Source organism: Vicugna pacos, chromosome 5, assembly GCF_048564905.1.
Source record: "Vicugna pacos chromosome 5, VicPac4, whole genome shotgun sequence".
NCBI classification, from domain to species: Eukaryota; Metazoa; Chordata; class Mammalia; order Artiodactyla; family Camelidae; genus Vicugna; species Vicugna pacos.
This window is the reverse complement of record NC_132991.1, coordinates 52,665,614-52,678,681: the sequence shown is the minus strand read 5'-3', so window position 1 is coordinate 52,678,681 and position 13,068 is coordinate 52,665,614. Positions and strand designations below refer to the sequence as shown.

General features: G+C 38.3%; 1 protein-coding gene and 1 long non-coding RNA gene across 2 annotated transcripts in view; one reads left to right on the top strand and one right to left on the bottom strand.

The window, feature by feature from the left end:
- Nucleotides 1–13,068, bottom strand: part of PPP1R1C (protein phosphatase 1 regulatory inhibitor subunit 1C) — a 106,655-nt gene that overhangs the window by 12,793 nt on the left and 80,794 nt on the right. The window lies entirely within an intron of this gene.
- On the top strand, nucleotides 7,382–11,440 carry LOC140696419 (uncharacterized). The gene is made up of 2 exons (XR_012072723.1): nucleotides 7,382–7,576; nucleotides 11,176–11,440. It is a non-coding gene; the product is annotated as an uncharacterized lncRNA (long non-coding RNA).

Here is a 13,068-nt window from a genome sequence, read left to right as displayed (position 1 = left end):
GTACTATACAAAACAGTAACTCAAGTTCAATAATGAATGGCAATTGGCAGTGAACTTAAAGGTTAAGGATACCACAGTGAACAAGTAGGACTTTGGCAAATGAAGACCACATGCTTTATCTTGTGACCCTATGTCCTGAGTGGTGGTGGTGGTGGTGGTGGTGGTGGTGAGGGGACAACCTCAAATCAGACGCAGGTGGTTGTTGTTATGCTGAGATGTGAGTCAAGTATTGTCACATTCTCCTGCTTTCCAGGACAAGACACATGTCTGAACTTGACTGAACTGTTGCATTAAATCTAATGTTTAAATGATGGTGGTGAATTAAAAAGAAAAATAAATTATTATGTGGGATAGACAAATCATGAACTTCAGTGCGGCTCATGGGCTTCCATAAATAACCTCTGATCTTTGTAGTGAATGTCTAACCTTCAGGATATAGGAAATCTCCCTTGACCGTACTTTCTTCATGAACTGCAGCTTAAATATTCCTACTTTGCAGATAAAAGAATAAAAACTCAAGCATATCCTAACAATTTTTAAATTCCACAATCTAACATCTTTTTATTCAATAAGATTTGTTGTGCGTGCCATGTTGTAGGTGCTTGAAAGGAATGAATAAACAAAAAAGATCTCTGCCTGTGTGAACTTTAAAAAGCCCTGGGAGGACACTTACATTTAACAGATAAGCAGGAATAACAGGAAATGAAGAGGCCAGATAGGAGACTGAGGGTAGAGAGGTGGAAAAGACAAATGATAAATATAACAAATACATCAATTATATAGTATTATAGAAGGTAACCAATGCCACAGAGAGAAGAGAAATGAAGCAGGGTGGGAAGGGCTGGGGAGTGCCAATGGTCTTGGGACCATCTCTCCAACTCAGGCCTCCTTAGGATCTGCCTCTGCCTTCTATGTAGAGCTTCATTTATCCTCTTTCTACTGCCTTCTTCCCCTCAGTTTATCAATGGACTCAAATGTACTCAAGTAACTTCTATACTAAAAATAAACTAACAAACACCTCCTTTAACCTTGCTTAATATTCCTCTTGTTTGTATCTCATCCTTTAAGAAAGGAGCTGTCGACACTGCTGGTCCCACTTTCTCACATCCTGTTCACTCATCCACCTACTCTCATATGACTTCCATTTCAGTCTCTTTTCCAAACTGTTTATAGATGACCTTTGGTTGAGCTAATCCAAGTGGTGTTTAAGCTTTAATCTTATTTCACCATTCCTTAGTCTTTGCCATTGTTAAATATTCACTCATTCTTAAGGATTCAACTTCTCTTGGCTTCTGAGATAGCATTCCACTGGTGATCTCCCTACTGCATTTAGTTATTCCTTCTTCTCAGTATCCTTTGTGTTCTATTTTTCCGCATTTACCACCTTCTTAAATATTAGTATTCCCTCAAGGTAGTTTATTTTTATTTATTTAAAAAAAATTTAGGGGGAGAGGTAATTAGGTTTATTTATTTATTTTATTATTTTTTTATGGAGGTACTTGGGATTGAACCCAGGACCTCACGCATGCTAAGCACCCACTCTACCACTGAACTATACCCTGCAAGGTAAGTAATTAGTTCTTTAAGGTTAGGAAAAACTCCTTTACCAATACAGACATCATAAACTCAGTATACTCCAAACTATACACTCATTTATTCTCTTTTAATACTGGTCTTGGTTAACTGCTTTCAGTATGTTTCTGAGAACGGAAGGTAAAACTTTTGGATCATTTCATCTGCCCTGGGAAACAGAAGGCTTATTTTTATTTTCAAATGTTAAAGCTTTTATTTTCTAAAAATAATAGTTTATATTCCCATGTAACTGTGAAGACTGTGCATGTGTGAATAAAGAATTTGGGTGTTACAAACTGAACGTTATGTGTTATGAGAAACTTACTAGTTATCATCTGAAAGCATTTGACTTACAAAATCTGGCATATTGCCTAAATTTATTCTTCAAGAAATTAAGTTTATATTGTCATATCTGGAAGATTGCATCTGGAGTGTTTTTTATCATTTCATCCTAGACTATCTTTTTAAATAAGATTCAGTTTAAATATTAAGCACAGCTTTTAAAGAAACTGAGCTTATCTAGTCATTAGAGGTTAGAACAGAAAAAATTCTCTTCTGGTTTTCATCTGTTATAAATAGTAGATGTCACCCAACTTACAACTTGTTTAAGGCTGAAAATACGTCCTTCACCAATTAACTCCCTGTGGCCTTATTTTAAGGAAGTATATTCAACTGCATAGTTTCATCACACATACACACACACACAAATACACACATTTATAGTTCAAGAGAATTGTTTAATAGTAATATGACATAACTTCAGTGGGGGAAGTGAATTTTGGCTCTGGTTCTGAACTGCTGTCCAATCAGAATTACCATTTATCTTTATACAAAATATTATTGGATAGGCTTGTTAAGTCTCCACAGACAAGAATGTCCAACGTAACATACATACTATGCATGTACGCTAAAGGAAAATAAATCTATTTCTTCTTGAGAGACTAAATATTTATACTTGAAATGTGTTTCAACATATTTCAGGTGTTGAAATGAGAGCCAAATTCAAATGCATAATTTATAAATATGTGAGTATTAAGAGAGAATATACTACACCATACATATAAAGTGGAATAGAAATACAATTTTAAAATATTTGTGCTATTGGAAGATAGTGCAGGGCACAGAGTAAAACTGAGGAGATTTATTTACCTAGAGGATAAAATTATTCCATATAATTTTCAGAGATTGATATGTACATTCGTTTTACTAGTAGCAAAGTATATAACTTAGAATACTACCAAATTAATTAGCAATATAGTGATGATTATTGTGATAAGTACTTTTTTATACTTGAAATAGTACTTGCTTTGTGGTGATGTGTAATGAAATGGGTCTTTATCTTTAGAAATATCTATACCTGGTTGCATTGATAAAAAGGCATAAAATCTAAATGTAAGAAAAAATGCACAATCGACAAACAATTATGATTATTCAAGGAATCCATGAAACAGTTGTCACGAAATTGGCAGATTTCTAAATTTCCTGAAAAAGGGCTAGCCTTTCCAACTTGAAAATACTCACATGTAGCAAATGCTCATGCCTGTGCTTGGAACAATTTGAGACATCAAGAAACTTATGATGGTTGGGCCAGTTAAAACCACAAGTGAGAATTAATCTCTTCCTCTTACTACCCTTTCTAAGCTACTGTTGAGTGGGCGAGGTCTTGAAGGATTTGGCTTTCTTTCTCCCTACAACTTTAAACCAGAATTTACTACTGAGAGTCCTTTCTGCGGCAGTATTTAGTTGTTCTTGGGTTGAGATAATCTAAACAGCTGGGATCTAGTTCAGATTTGTCTGGCTCCAGCTGGACATGCCCTTAAAAAAAAACAAAAAAGCCCTCTTGTTCGAAGCTGGATTTTCACTGTAATCACAGAATTTAGTTTACAAAACCAAGACTTAAACCGTGTTCCTGCACAGGGCTGCTTTGACCTGGTTGTCTACATAAAAGAAATTCCAACTGCTTATTCATCCTTTTGCTAGCATTTGAGATCGTCTCACTCTCTTAAAAAGGCCTAGAGGTCTAGTTCTTGCTGGGATTTTGTTAAGATAGTGTAAATGAGTTTAAATGAGAAATATTGTGCACACCAAAGAATGATTCTGACTCATTGAGGTCAAGCATGTTTATCGCATTCTTGCTACTAGAAACTCTATTAGCAAAATTGTTTGTCTTGATCTTGACTACATTAAACCAGATATGTAGAGCTAGGGAAGGAGCACGTGGCTGGGGAGCAGAGACAAAGAAATAATCAATGGGGCTGAAATATCCATGAGGAATATTCAGAGCAAGAGGAATCAAGTGAAAAGAAGGAAAGTGAAAAGAAAATTGCCAAACTCTGAGTCAGCCTTGCCAGGTTGTCAGTCTCTGCTTCGTCCTGGGAAATCACATTGGTTATGGCCTCACTCTGCGTCCCCATCACCTTGACTGCTACTCGTAAGTTCTCATGACCGAGCAGGCAGGTGAACACCACCATTGAGCTGCAGTGGGTGAAGTCAGCAACCCTCCTTCAAACATCATCAGACTGTTTTCCAGTTCAGTGAGGGCTGAGTCTCTTGAAACTTAATTGTGAACTAGAAAATTTCTACATAAGAGTCCCCAAAACATGTGTAAAGTATGTGTTTTTAATAATCTAAATAAAGCAGGTGAGTCAGAATCTACTGTTGGTAAAGTCCCTGAGTAGAAAGTGGGGCACTGTTACCACCACTTTACTTGTTATCCCAATAAACCACAGGGAGAAAATGTTCAGGGTACTTACCTGAGTGACTGTCTGTAAAGTTTTAAATCTTCTGAGCAACATCAGTTTACAATTAGAGAATGCATGCTGGTTATTAAATTTTCAAAATAAAAGTGGAGAAACCTGCACAAAAGTTAAGAACAACTACTGAGAACTACTAGAAAGAATTTGATTACTTAAAGATAACCAACAGGAGATCATTCTGCTTCCCGAGAATGGTGGTGGCATTTGGATCAGGTCATTTTAACGGTATTATTTGCAGCATCAGGTGATTATCACCACACCATCTCCTAATCTATGGTTATGACCTATGGGAGTTCACTGAATACTAGAATTATTACCTTTGTGCAGCTTATAAAGCGTTATAAATGTTCCTAATCTTGAACAACAAAGAAAAATATATGCTGTCATAAACTATGGGCTTGTGAACAAAGGCCACATGTGCCATGTTGATAAATCTACTTTTCATTCTCATCCATTCATTCAGCAAATATTCATGTAGTCCACTAAGTGTTAAACAGTGAGCTAGGCTCTCAGGATCCAGCATAGATGTGATCACTGCTTCACGGAGCTTATAGTTTTTGAGTTCATTTAATTCACTCTGTAGATATTTCTTGGGTACCTGCTACATGGCAGGCACTCTTCTATGCTAGAATATGCATGTAAACAAAAAAGAAAAAAATCCTGACTTTGTGGAGCTTCTTCTTAGCAGGAAAGTCCAGATAATAAGCACCAAATATGATAAATAAGTAAATGATGAAGTATTCTAGGAAGATAAAAGTATCATATGAAAATACAGAGTGGGGGAGGGAGCAGGACTTCAGTTTGAGTGGTTGTAATTTAAATACAGTGGTTCACCTAAGAAGGTGACACATTTGAAAAAAGCCTTGAAGGAACAAGGGAGTTGGCCATACAGACATCTTGAGGAAGAAAGTATCTGGGCAGGGGGAACTTTCAGAAAGTGCAAAGGCCTCAAGGCAAAGGGGTGGCTGGCATTTTCAAGGAACAAGAAAAGAAGCCGCTGTGCTTCAAGCAGCACGAGCCAGTGGGAGAGTAGCAGACAAAGCGGTCAGAGAGGTGACAGACCCAGATCCTGAGCCTTGCAGTCCTCATGAGGACGGTCAAGAATCACTCTTGTTGCTGTGGTGAGAACAGACTGTCGTGTACAAAGTAAAAACAGACCCCATAAGAGGTGCGTGCTGTACTCCCGGTGAAGAACATGGATAGCTCAAACAGGAGTGGTAACAATACGGGCTGTGAGAGGTGGTTAAATATCTTTTGAGAGTAGGGCCTATTTCCTGATAAATTGTATGTAAAATGTGAGAGTAAAAAAGAAGTCAAGGAAGACTAAAATTTTTGGTCTAAGCACCTGGAAGAATGGAGGTGTCGTTAACTGGGAGGAAGAAGATTGCAGGAGAAGCATTTTTTCCCCCCGTAGGGCAGGAGTTAGTAGGGAACAGATGATCATGGTTTCTGTTAGGCACATGTTAAGTCTAAGACATCTCTTACATATCCAAGTGGATATCCTTTGTATTTCCAAGACAGTTTGATAGGTGAATGTGGATTTAAAGTCTATAAATTGGGGAATCATTTGTATGTAAAGGTACATGGAACCACCAGACTAGAAGAGATTACCAAGGGGGTGAGTATGGATAGAGATGAAGACCCAGACTAATGCCCAGGTCACACTGCAGCTGAGAGGTCTGAGCGAGGAGGATGAGAAACCAAAAGGAACAGAGAAGGAGCACCCAGTGAGGAAGGTAGTAAACCTGGTAGGAGTGGTGGGTAGGAACTAAGGAGAGAAAATACGTCATGGAGGAGAAAGTGACCGACTCGTCAGATGCTGCCAAGTAACTCTTGTGCTAAGAATCCATCACAAGGTTTAGCACAGTAAGAGAAAGTGCAAAAAAAAAAAAAAATCATTAAAGCTATGATTAAAGTCACAAAAGACCATTTTTTAATAGACTTTCTCAGTGAGCTGCAGCAGCTGATCAGCTGCTAGTAATTTTCTTCTAATTCTACAAATACTAACTTGTGGAGTGTTCACTGTTTCTCTCACTGATTTATATATAAACTTTAAGGGCCTAATCTTAATTCAGAAAATAGTACAGTAAATACAGTAATATCCTAAATTAATGCTATGTAAACTCACCTCAATAGAGAAAGAGATTCTTTATATGGTATTTATATCAATGTGGACCTTCCAATTTGCTTGGAGAAGGCTACATTCTTTACTCAACAAGAAAACTAGAAGAAAAATTTATTCCCTAAATATCACCCATCAAAAGTGATACCAGCCACATAGTAGGTCTTACATAGGTAGTACTGTTTTCATTAATGAATATATATTTGTATGATATTGTAGAGATACATATAGACATGTATTCACTGGTATAGTGTACATACATAGAACCCTATAATTTTAATTCTTTCGTTGCTATCTTGATTTAAAATAGACTTTCATACTGGTAACCATTATTAATATTGCTATATTTTTTTCCCATTTTTACTATAAAATTGAAATCATACAACAGATAAGACAGGTATTATTGTGTATCCAGCTTTTTTTACTTAATGTTTCATGATGGTTATTTTCCCCATTTGGGGTTTATAAGAGATTCACAAATGTAGAATTTTGTAATAAGAGGTTTAAGCATTTTTTTCCTGTTTCTTGCAGAAGTGGTACTGTAACCAAGCAGGACCCAATGAGGCCTTCGCGGGACAGGCCCTTCCCCCGTATCCTCTGCTGTATCTCCCCTCTTAAGTTCCCATGAAATAGTAACTCATGAAAACCACCACCAGTGGACAAAATTAACTACTTGATGATCATGGGAACGTAGCCCCCAGACCTCCTGGCACCTAAGGATTGGTCATTATCAACCAGAGAACTGTGCACAGCTGATCACACGCCCTGGGCCGCCCCTCCCTCAGCTGGCCTTTAAAAATGCTCAGCTGAACCCTTGGGGGAGTTCGAGGGCTTTTTGGGCACGTGCCACCTGTTCTTGCTCCACCAGGCGATAAACCTTCCTCTTCTCCAAACTCTTGACTTTGGCCTTGACAAATGTGTTTGGTAACAATTCTGGGAAGCCGGCCTAGGAGTTTGTGCCTGTCAGGGGTGGCCCCTTCCCGGGGCCCCAGCAGCTGCCCGAACTCACTTCACTCCCGGAACCGGAACCGGAAGGAACTCTGCCAGGCGCCGGCCGCTCTGGTGCGAGGCAGTTTGGAGCGGAGAAGCTTCTGGAGCTGTGGTCCACATTCGGTGTCGCCTGGGGGTGAGTCACTTCAGCTCGAGCCGGCTGGGAATTCTCTCCTCTCCCTCTGGGCTCCTTCCCTGTGGGAAGTGAGCCGCTCTGCGCTCAAAACGCCACTCTGGGTCTTTTGAGAGGTGGGCCCATCTGTGTGAAGGCCTCCATCTGGGAGTGGAAGTAGAATTTTCAGACTACACCTCTTCTGACTGTCGGTGCAACCGTAGTTTATTTGTTGTTTACACTTTTGTGTGTATGGTTTTGGGATGAGCCACCCGGGCTTATGCAGGGTGGGAAAATTCTGCCTGCTCCACCTGGGCTCACTGCGTTCTGGGCTCACTGGGAGCCGCTCTGGGTCCATTCTCTTTGAGCAGCCAGGCCACTGGAGGCCTCCGTCTAGGAACGGAACTGAAATTTTTTGGGTTTGATCTTTCGTTTGTGGGACCATGTTTACTGTTTGTATTTCTGTGTGTGTGTATCAGTGCTTGGATTGGCCGACTGAGGCGTCTTTGCTGAGTAACAGGGCTCACATGCGGTGACACCAGGGTATCCTTCCCTATTGTGCTGGCTTTACCTGCGGCAGGGAGCACTGGTTGGAACTTTCCCTTTCTCGCCTTGGTCATTCATTCAGCTTCACCTCTGATGGGGTATTGATTGGGAACCTCCCACTTGGGGACTAGGAAACTGTGACACTGAGAGATCGTTTTGAATTGTTGTTTGCTTGATATTTGATAACATTGGTTGTAAATAATTATGAATGATCAGAGCTCTGCTCCATCTTGTAGTCCCCTTTGGGTATATTTTGCAAAACTGGGAGAACTTCAGCTATGCTCCCATAAATGAAAGAAAAGGATATATTTTTATTGTAACACTGTGTAGGCTCAGTGGGATCGGAGCTCAAATCTTCTGAGATCTGGAGAACAATGGCCTTTAATGGCTATATTATATCAAAGCGGGCCTTTTGCAATTACTTGAGCTTTTATCATGCGCTTGTGCGCGTATGCGCGTGTGCGCCAGTACCTGAATCCAAATCCTATTCTCTCTTGCTGGTTTTGCTGAAAGTGATGCATGTAAATGTGAGTGAATGATATATATGCATTATTGTCTATTACTGTTATTTCTTTATAAACTGAAATGGATGTTAGGAAACTGAAAAAAAAAAAACAAAACCTGAAAGTAGCCAAGACGGTCGGGTCTTGTGAAAGCACTTAGAGGCAGAGTTTGCATTTCTCCTCCTGTGCCTTTGAGATGTAGATGATGTGGGCTCTCTAGGGAAAAGAGGATTTTTTTAAAAACGCAAATGGAAAAACTGTGAGATCTCTGGTTCTGTCTATCTGTATGTAAAAAATTGACTTATAAATGAACTCCATTTAATTGACTTACAAGTAAGTGCTTAAAAATTAAATACTTCTAAGTACAAAGGAAGCTAGATAGGACAAATTTCAGGTTCATGTGACTAGGAAATATTCAGCTTTGAGTTTATGCCTGTTATTGAAGCTAGCATAAGCTTGTTGGTATAATCAATACAGACCTGTCTTTTACTGTACCTTGGTTTACTAAAGGTCAATAAGTTTACGTTGTTTCTGTTGCAGAGTTTGTCAACAGAAGGAAAAAATAACTTGGTATGATAAAATTCTTATAAGTGAATTAAATGCAAATATAAGAGCTTTGGTTGAACTTTTTAGAAATAAATTATGTTTTAGAAGTGTCTACTTTAAAGTGATCTCTACAGATATTTGGTAACTTGAAATATTAGCATTTGCTAAGTTAAGTGAAATGATGGAAGTTTATCGAATAATTGAATAACTAGGTCATTCCCAAATAAAATAAGATACTGAAACATTTACTAGAAATTAAGATTTTTAAGAATTGAGGATTTTAATTTAAATATGTAATTAAAGGTACTAAAAGTAACGGGGGAAACATTTCAGTATATAGGAGAAAAGTAGTGTAAATGTTTTGTTTAAAAAGGGGTATAAGAAATGGAATTGCATTTTGTTAAGGAGAAAGAAAGTGATTTGGTCCTAGAGCCAGTTTCTAGAGGGGAGACAAACTAATATGGATACAGAAAGTTGTGGAAAGGGAGCCCTAAAAAGGGAGTTCTGTGCATGGTCAGGCTGAGATTAGATTAAACTTAATTAGGTAAATGGCTTTTGTTATTAAAAAAATTAGGTTGGTGCAGGACTAAATTTGGTTCTTCTCTGTTACTTAGAATGCTTCTGATAACAGGTTGTGTGAAACTTTTTGATATTTTTGACAAGCTTTGTATCAAATTCTAATTAAGTTCTTTTGACTTCAGCTGACTTTGAGATGCTTCAGGGGGCTCCTGAGGCATCTCAGAGAAACATGTTAAACTAACTAGGATTGGTTGGTATGCTGAATTGTCAAATGAGTGAGTATCCTCCTCAGATGAGACAGTATAAGTGAATGCTGTTGATGTGGACATTCAAGAGATTATGTGGGGCTTCTATGGTTTGGATATGTCCTGGTATAGTGCCATCAATCATGGTTTTGGTTATTATCTTGGAATGTTGTATGTCACAGCAACTTGGTTAAGCTTCTTTGCCGCAAACATTGTAATTGAACCTTCTATCTTGCCTTTTGGGTCCTTTGGCATTCGTGGGTAGTTAAGTTGCTGCTTTGTGGGACTGTTTCGTTTTCAGGAGGATTCGTAAAAAGGACATTTTGACAAGTACGGGTTTCTTCTGGCTTGTACTGCTGAGCTGGGTAGGATATTTTGGAAGTCAAAAAAAACCCTCTGATTTCATAAAACTGTTAGTAAAAGGGATTGATTGCACAGGATTGAGTGAACTGATGAATATGGTTATAATTTTTTGGTTGTCTTAAGTATTACTGGCTTTTAATCTATGTTTTCTAATTGAACTGTTTACCAAATGTTTGTCACCCTATCAATATTGCTCCCAATGTTTATAATAGAAGGAGAATTCTCTAATGGAGTTGTCACAGAGTGTAACTACTCATGATGTATAACAATGTTTTCTTTAAGTCTGTTGCTAAAAGCACATGTATGATGCTTGTGTAACAATTGGGTATAAATGATAAAATGTATAGCCTGTAAAGTGTTCCCTATTAACATGCCTCTGAACCTGTTCATGGTATCTGATGAGTTTTCCCCCAACATGGAAAACAAGGCAAGTATAAAGGAGGCCTAACACTGAGGGATGTGATCTAAACCAGGGGCAGTAGCCACCACTCCAGCAGAGAGGGGCAGATATTTGATCATCTATGCTTTCTATTGAAAGATTTATAGTCAAAAGGGGAAAAGATGGAAAAATCTGTACAATTCCCTAAATCGAGGTAAGGCTAATCCCTGTTTCAGCAGAAAGTAGCCAAGAGTGGTCGTCACCCCCTGCCCTGAAAGATTTGGGTGAGGATGAAACAGGATTAGAGACTGAAATTGAGTTTCTCCTCCAAGTTTATGATTAACCTCTCTATCCAAAATATCACTACCCTTCTTGTCCCACACCTGTTCTCAAGATTGAGGAGTATCAAAGAAAAGGGGGGAACTATAACCTAGAAGGACCCCTCCCCCATATCCTCTGCTGTAGCTCCTCTCTGAAGTACCCAGATAATAGTATCTCATGCATATTTCCTGGGATTTTCAGATGCTAAAAAACACCACCCAATGGAAGAAATTAGCTACTTAATGATCACAAGCATGTATCCCCCAGACCTTCTGGTGCCTAAGGATTGACTACCATCAACCAATCAAGAGAATTGTGGTCGAGCTGATCACACACCCTGGGATGCCCCCTCCCTCAGCTTGTCTTTAAAAATGCTCAGTTGACATCTTCAGGGAGTTTTGGGGCCTTGGAAACATAGGCCACCTGTTCTTGCCCAGCCGTGCAGTAAACCTTTTGTTGCTCCAGATGCCAACGTTTCAGTTTGTTTGGCCTCACTGTGCTTCAAGCACATGAACTTGCTTTCGGTAACAGTACTAATTTTTATTCCAGTAACAACGTATACATGTCCCTTTTCCCACACTCTTACAAAGTTTGAATATTATCTTTTCAAAGGGAATTCTAAATGTATAGGTTGTTTTACTTTATATTTCTTCAATTATGAAGGAAGCAGCTTTGTTTGGGGGCACTAATATTTTTCTATAGAGTAGTCATACCTTTAGTTTAAAAGAAAATAAAGTTTTAGGATGTTTTTTTCCTTAACTTAGAGACATAATGATGATAACATTTTGTCTGCCATTTCCAGTCTGTGATTTACCTTTCAAAAATGTTTTGGCTCTCAGAATTTTTTTCTATTTATTTCTATAGTCCTCTCTCTCACTTCTTTTTCCTTTGTAAATTCTTATTTTAACTTTTCATTTATGTCTTAGACATACTTTGTAAATATTCCCAGACTCAATATTTCATATGTAGCCTTTGACTCTGTGTATCCACATTGTCTTCAAGGTTATTTTGCTCTATCATTTAAAATTTTTTACTCTATGATCCATCTAGTTTTTGTTTGTTTTTTTTAATGTATTTATCAATACACTTTCATTTGACCAAAACACAGAAATAGACTGGAGGGCAAAGTAGACCAAACATGTGTGTTAGGTGATCAGCTTTCTTATCTGTCCCTTCTCTGTTTTACAAGTTTCCCTTGAGGCACATTGCAGTGTAGTTTCATTGAAGAAATACCAAATACTTGAACTTCAGCAAATATCACCGAGGTCGATTCTGTCATACAGTTAAAGCAGACAGTTGCCTTAGGCAGCAAAAACATTTCAGGCAGCACATTCTTTAGGGATTGTTTTTAGTGTGAGAAGCTAAAGGTAATAAAATACAAGACATTTCCCATTTTGTCTAAAGTGTATTAAACCAGGATTTAATGATCTCTTAGAAGTATCATCTTTGGCACCCATACTCATGTTTACATTCCAAAGGGGGCTGGAAGGTAAAACTACATAAAATACTGATGAACATTATAGAAAGCAATTGAGTAGCTACCCATTTCATTTCCTACAATTAAAGAATAAATATTCAGAATGGGTTTCTTTTATTGCAAAGAGATGTGTGTGCTTGTGTGAATGGAGGTGAGTATGTATGAGAGAAAGCTTGTAAAAAAAATTGATAAGAAAAAAATAATTTTTACATTTAATCTCTGTCAATTATAAGGCTCAAACCAAAAACATAAACACAACTGGAAATATGAAAATTTAATCTTGCTTTTATAATTTGATTTTCTTCCTAGACTTTAGAAATCTGAGGAAGTAATGGGGTCATAAAATCAGTAAAACTACAAATCTCTTTTTTGACTCTTGGACCCCGCTTAAGGCCTCTTAAAAACCCAGTCTGCCCTGGCACTGTCCCAAGGTGTTCAGGACTTTTCTAGGTGTCACAGTGTTCACAAGGAGTGTTTTCCAGCCAGGCTGTCTGGCTTCTGTCCTCCAGGTTCCGTAGTCTCCCACTGGGTGTCACCAGACTCCACTCAGTGCTTCAGTTTCCCATCAGGTACATCTTTGCTCCTTAAAAGTGTTGTCATCTAGGGTCCTCCTGACA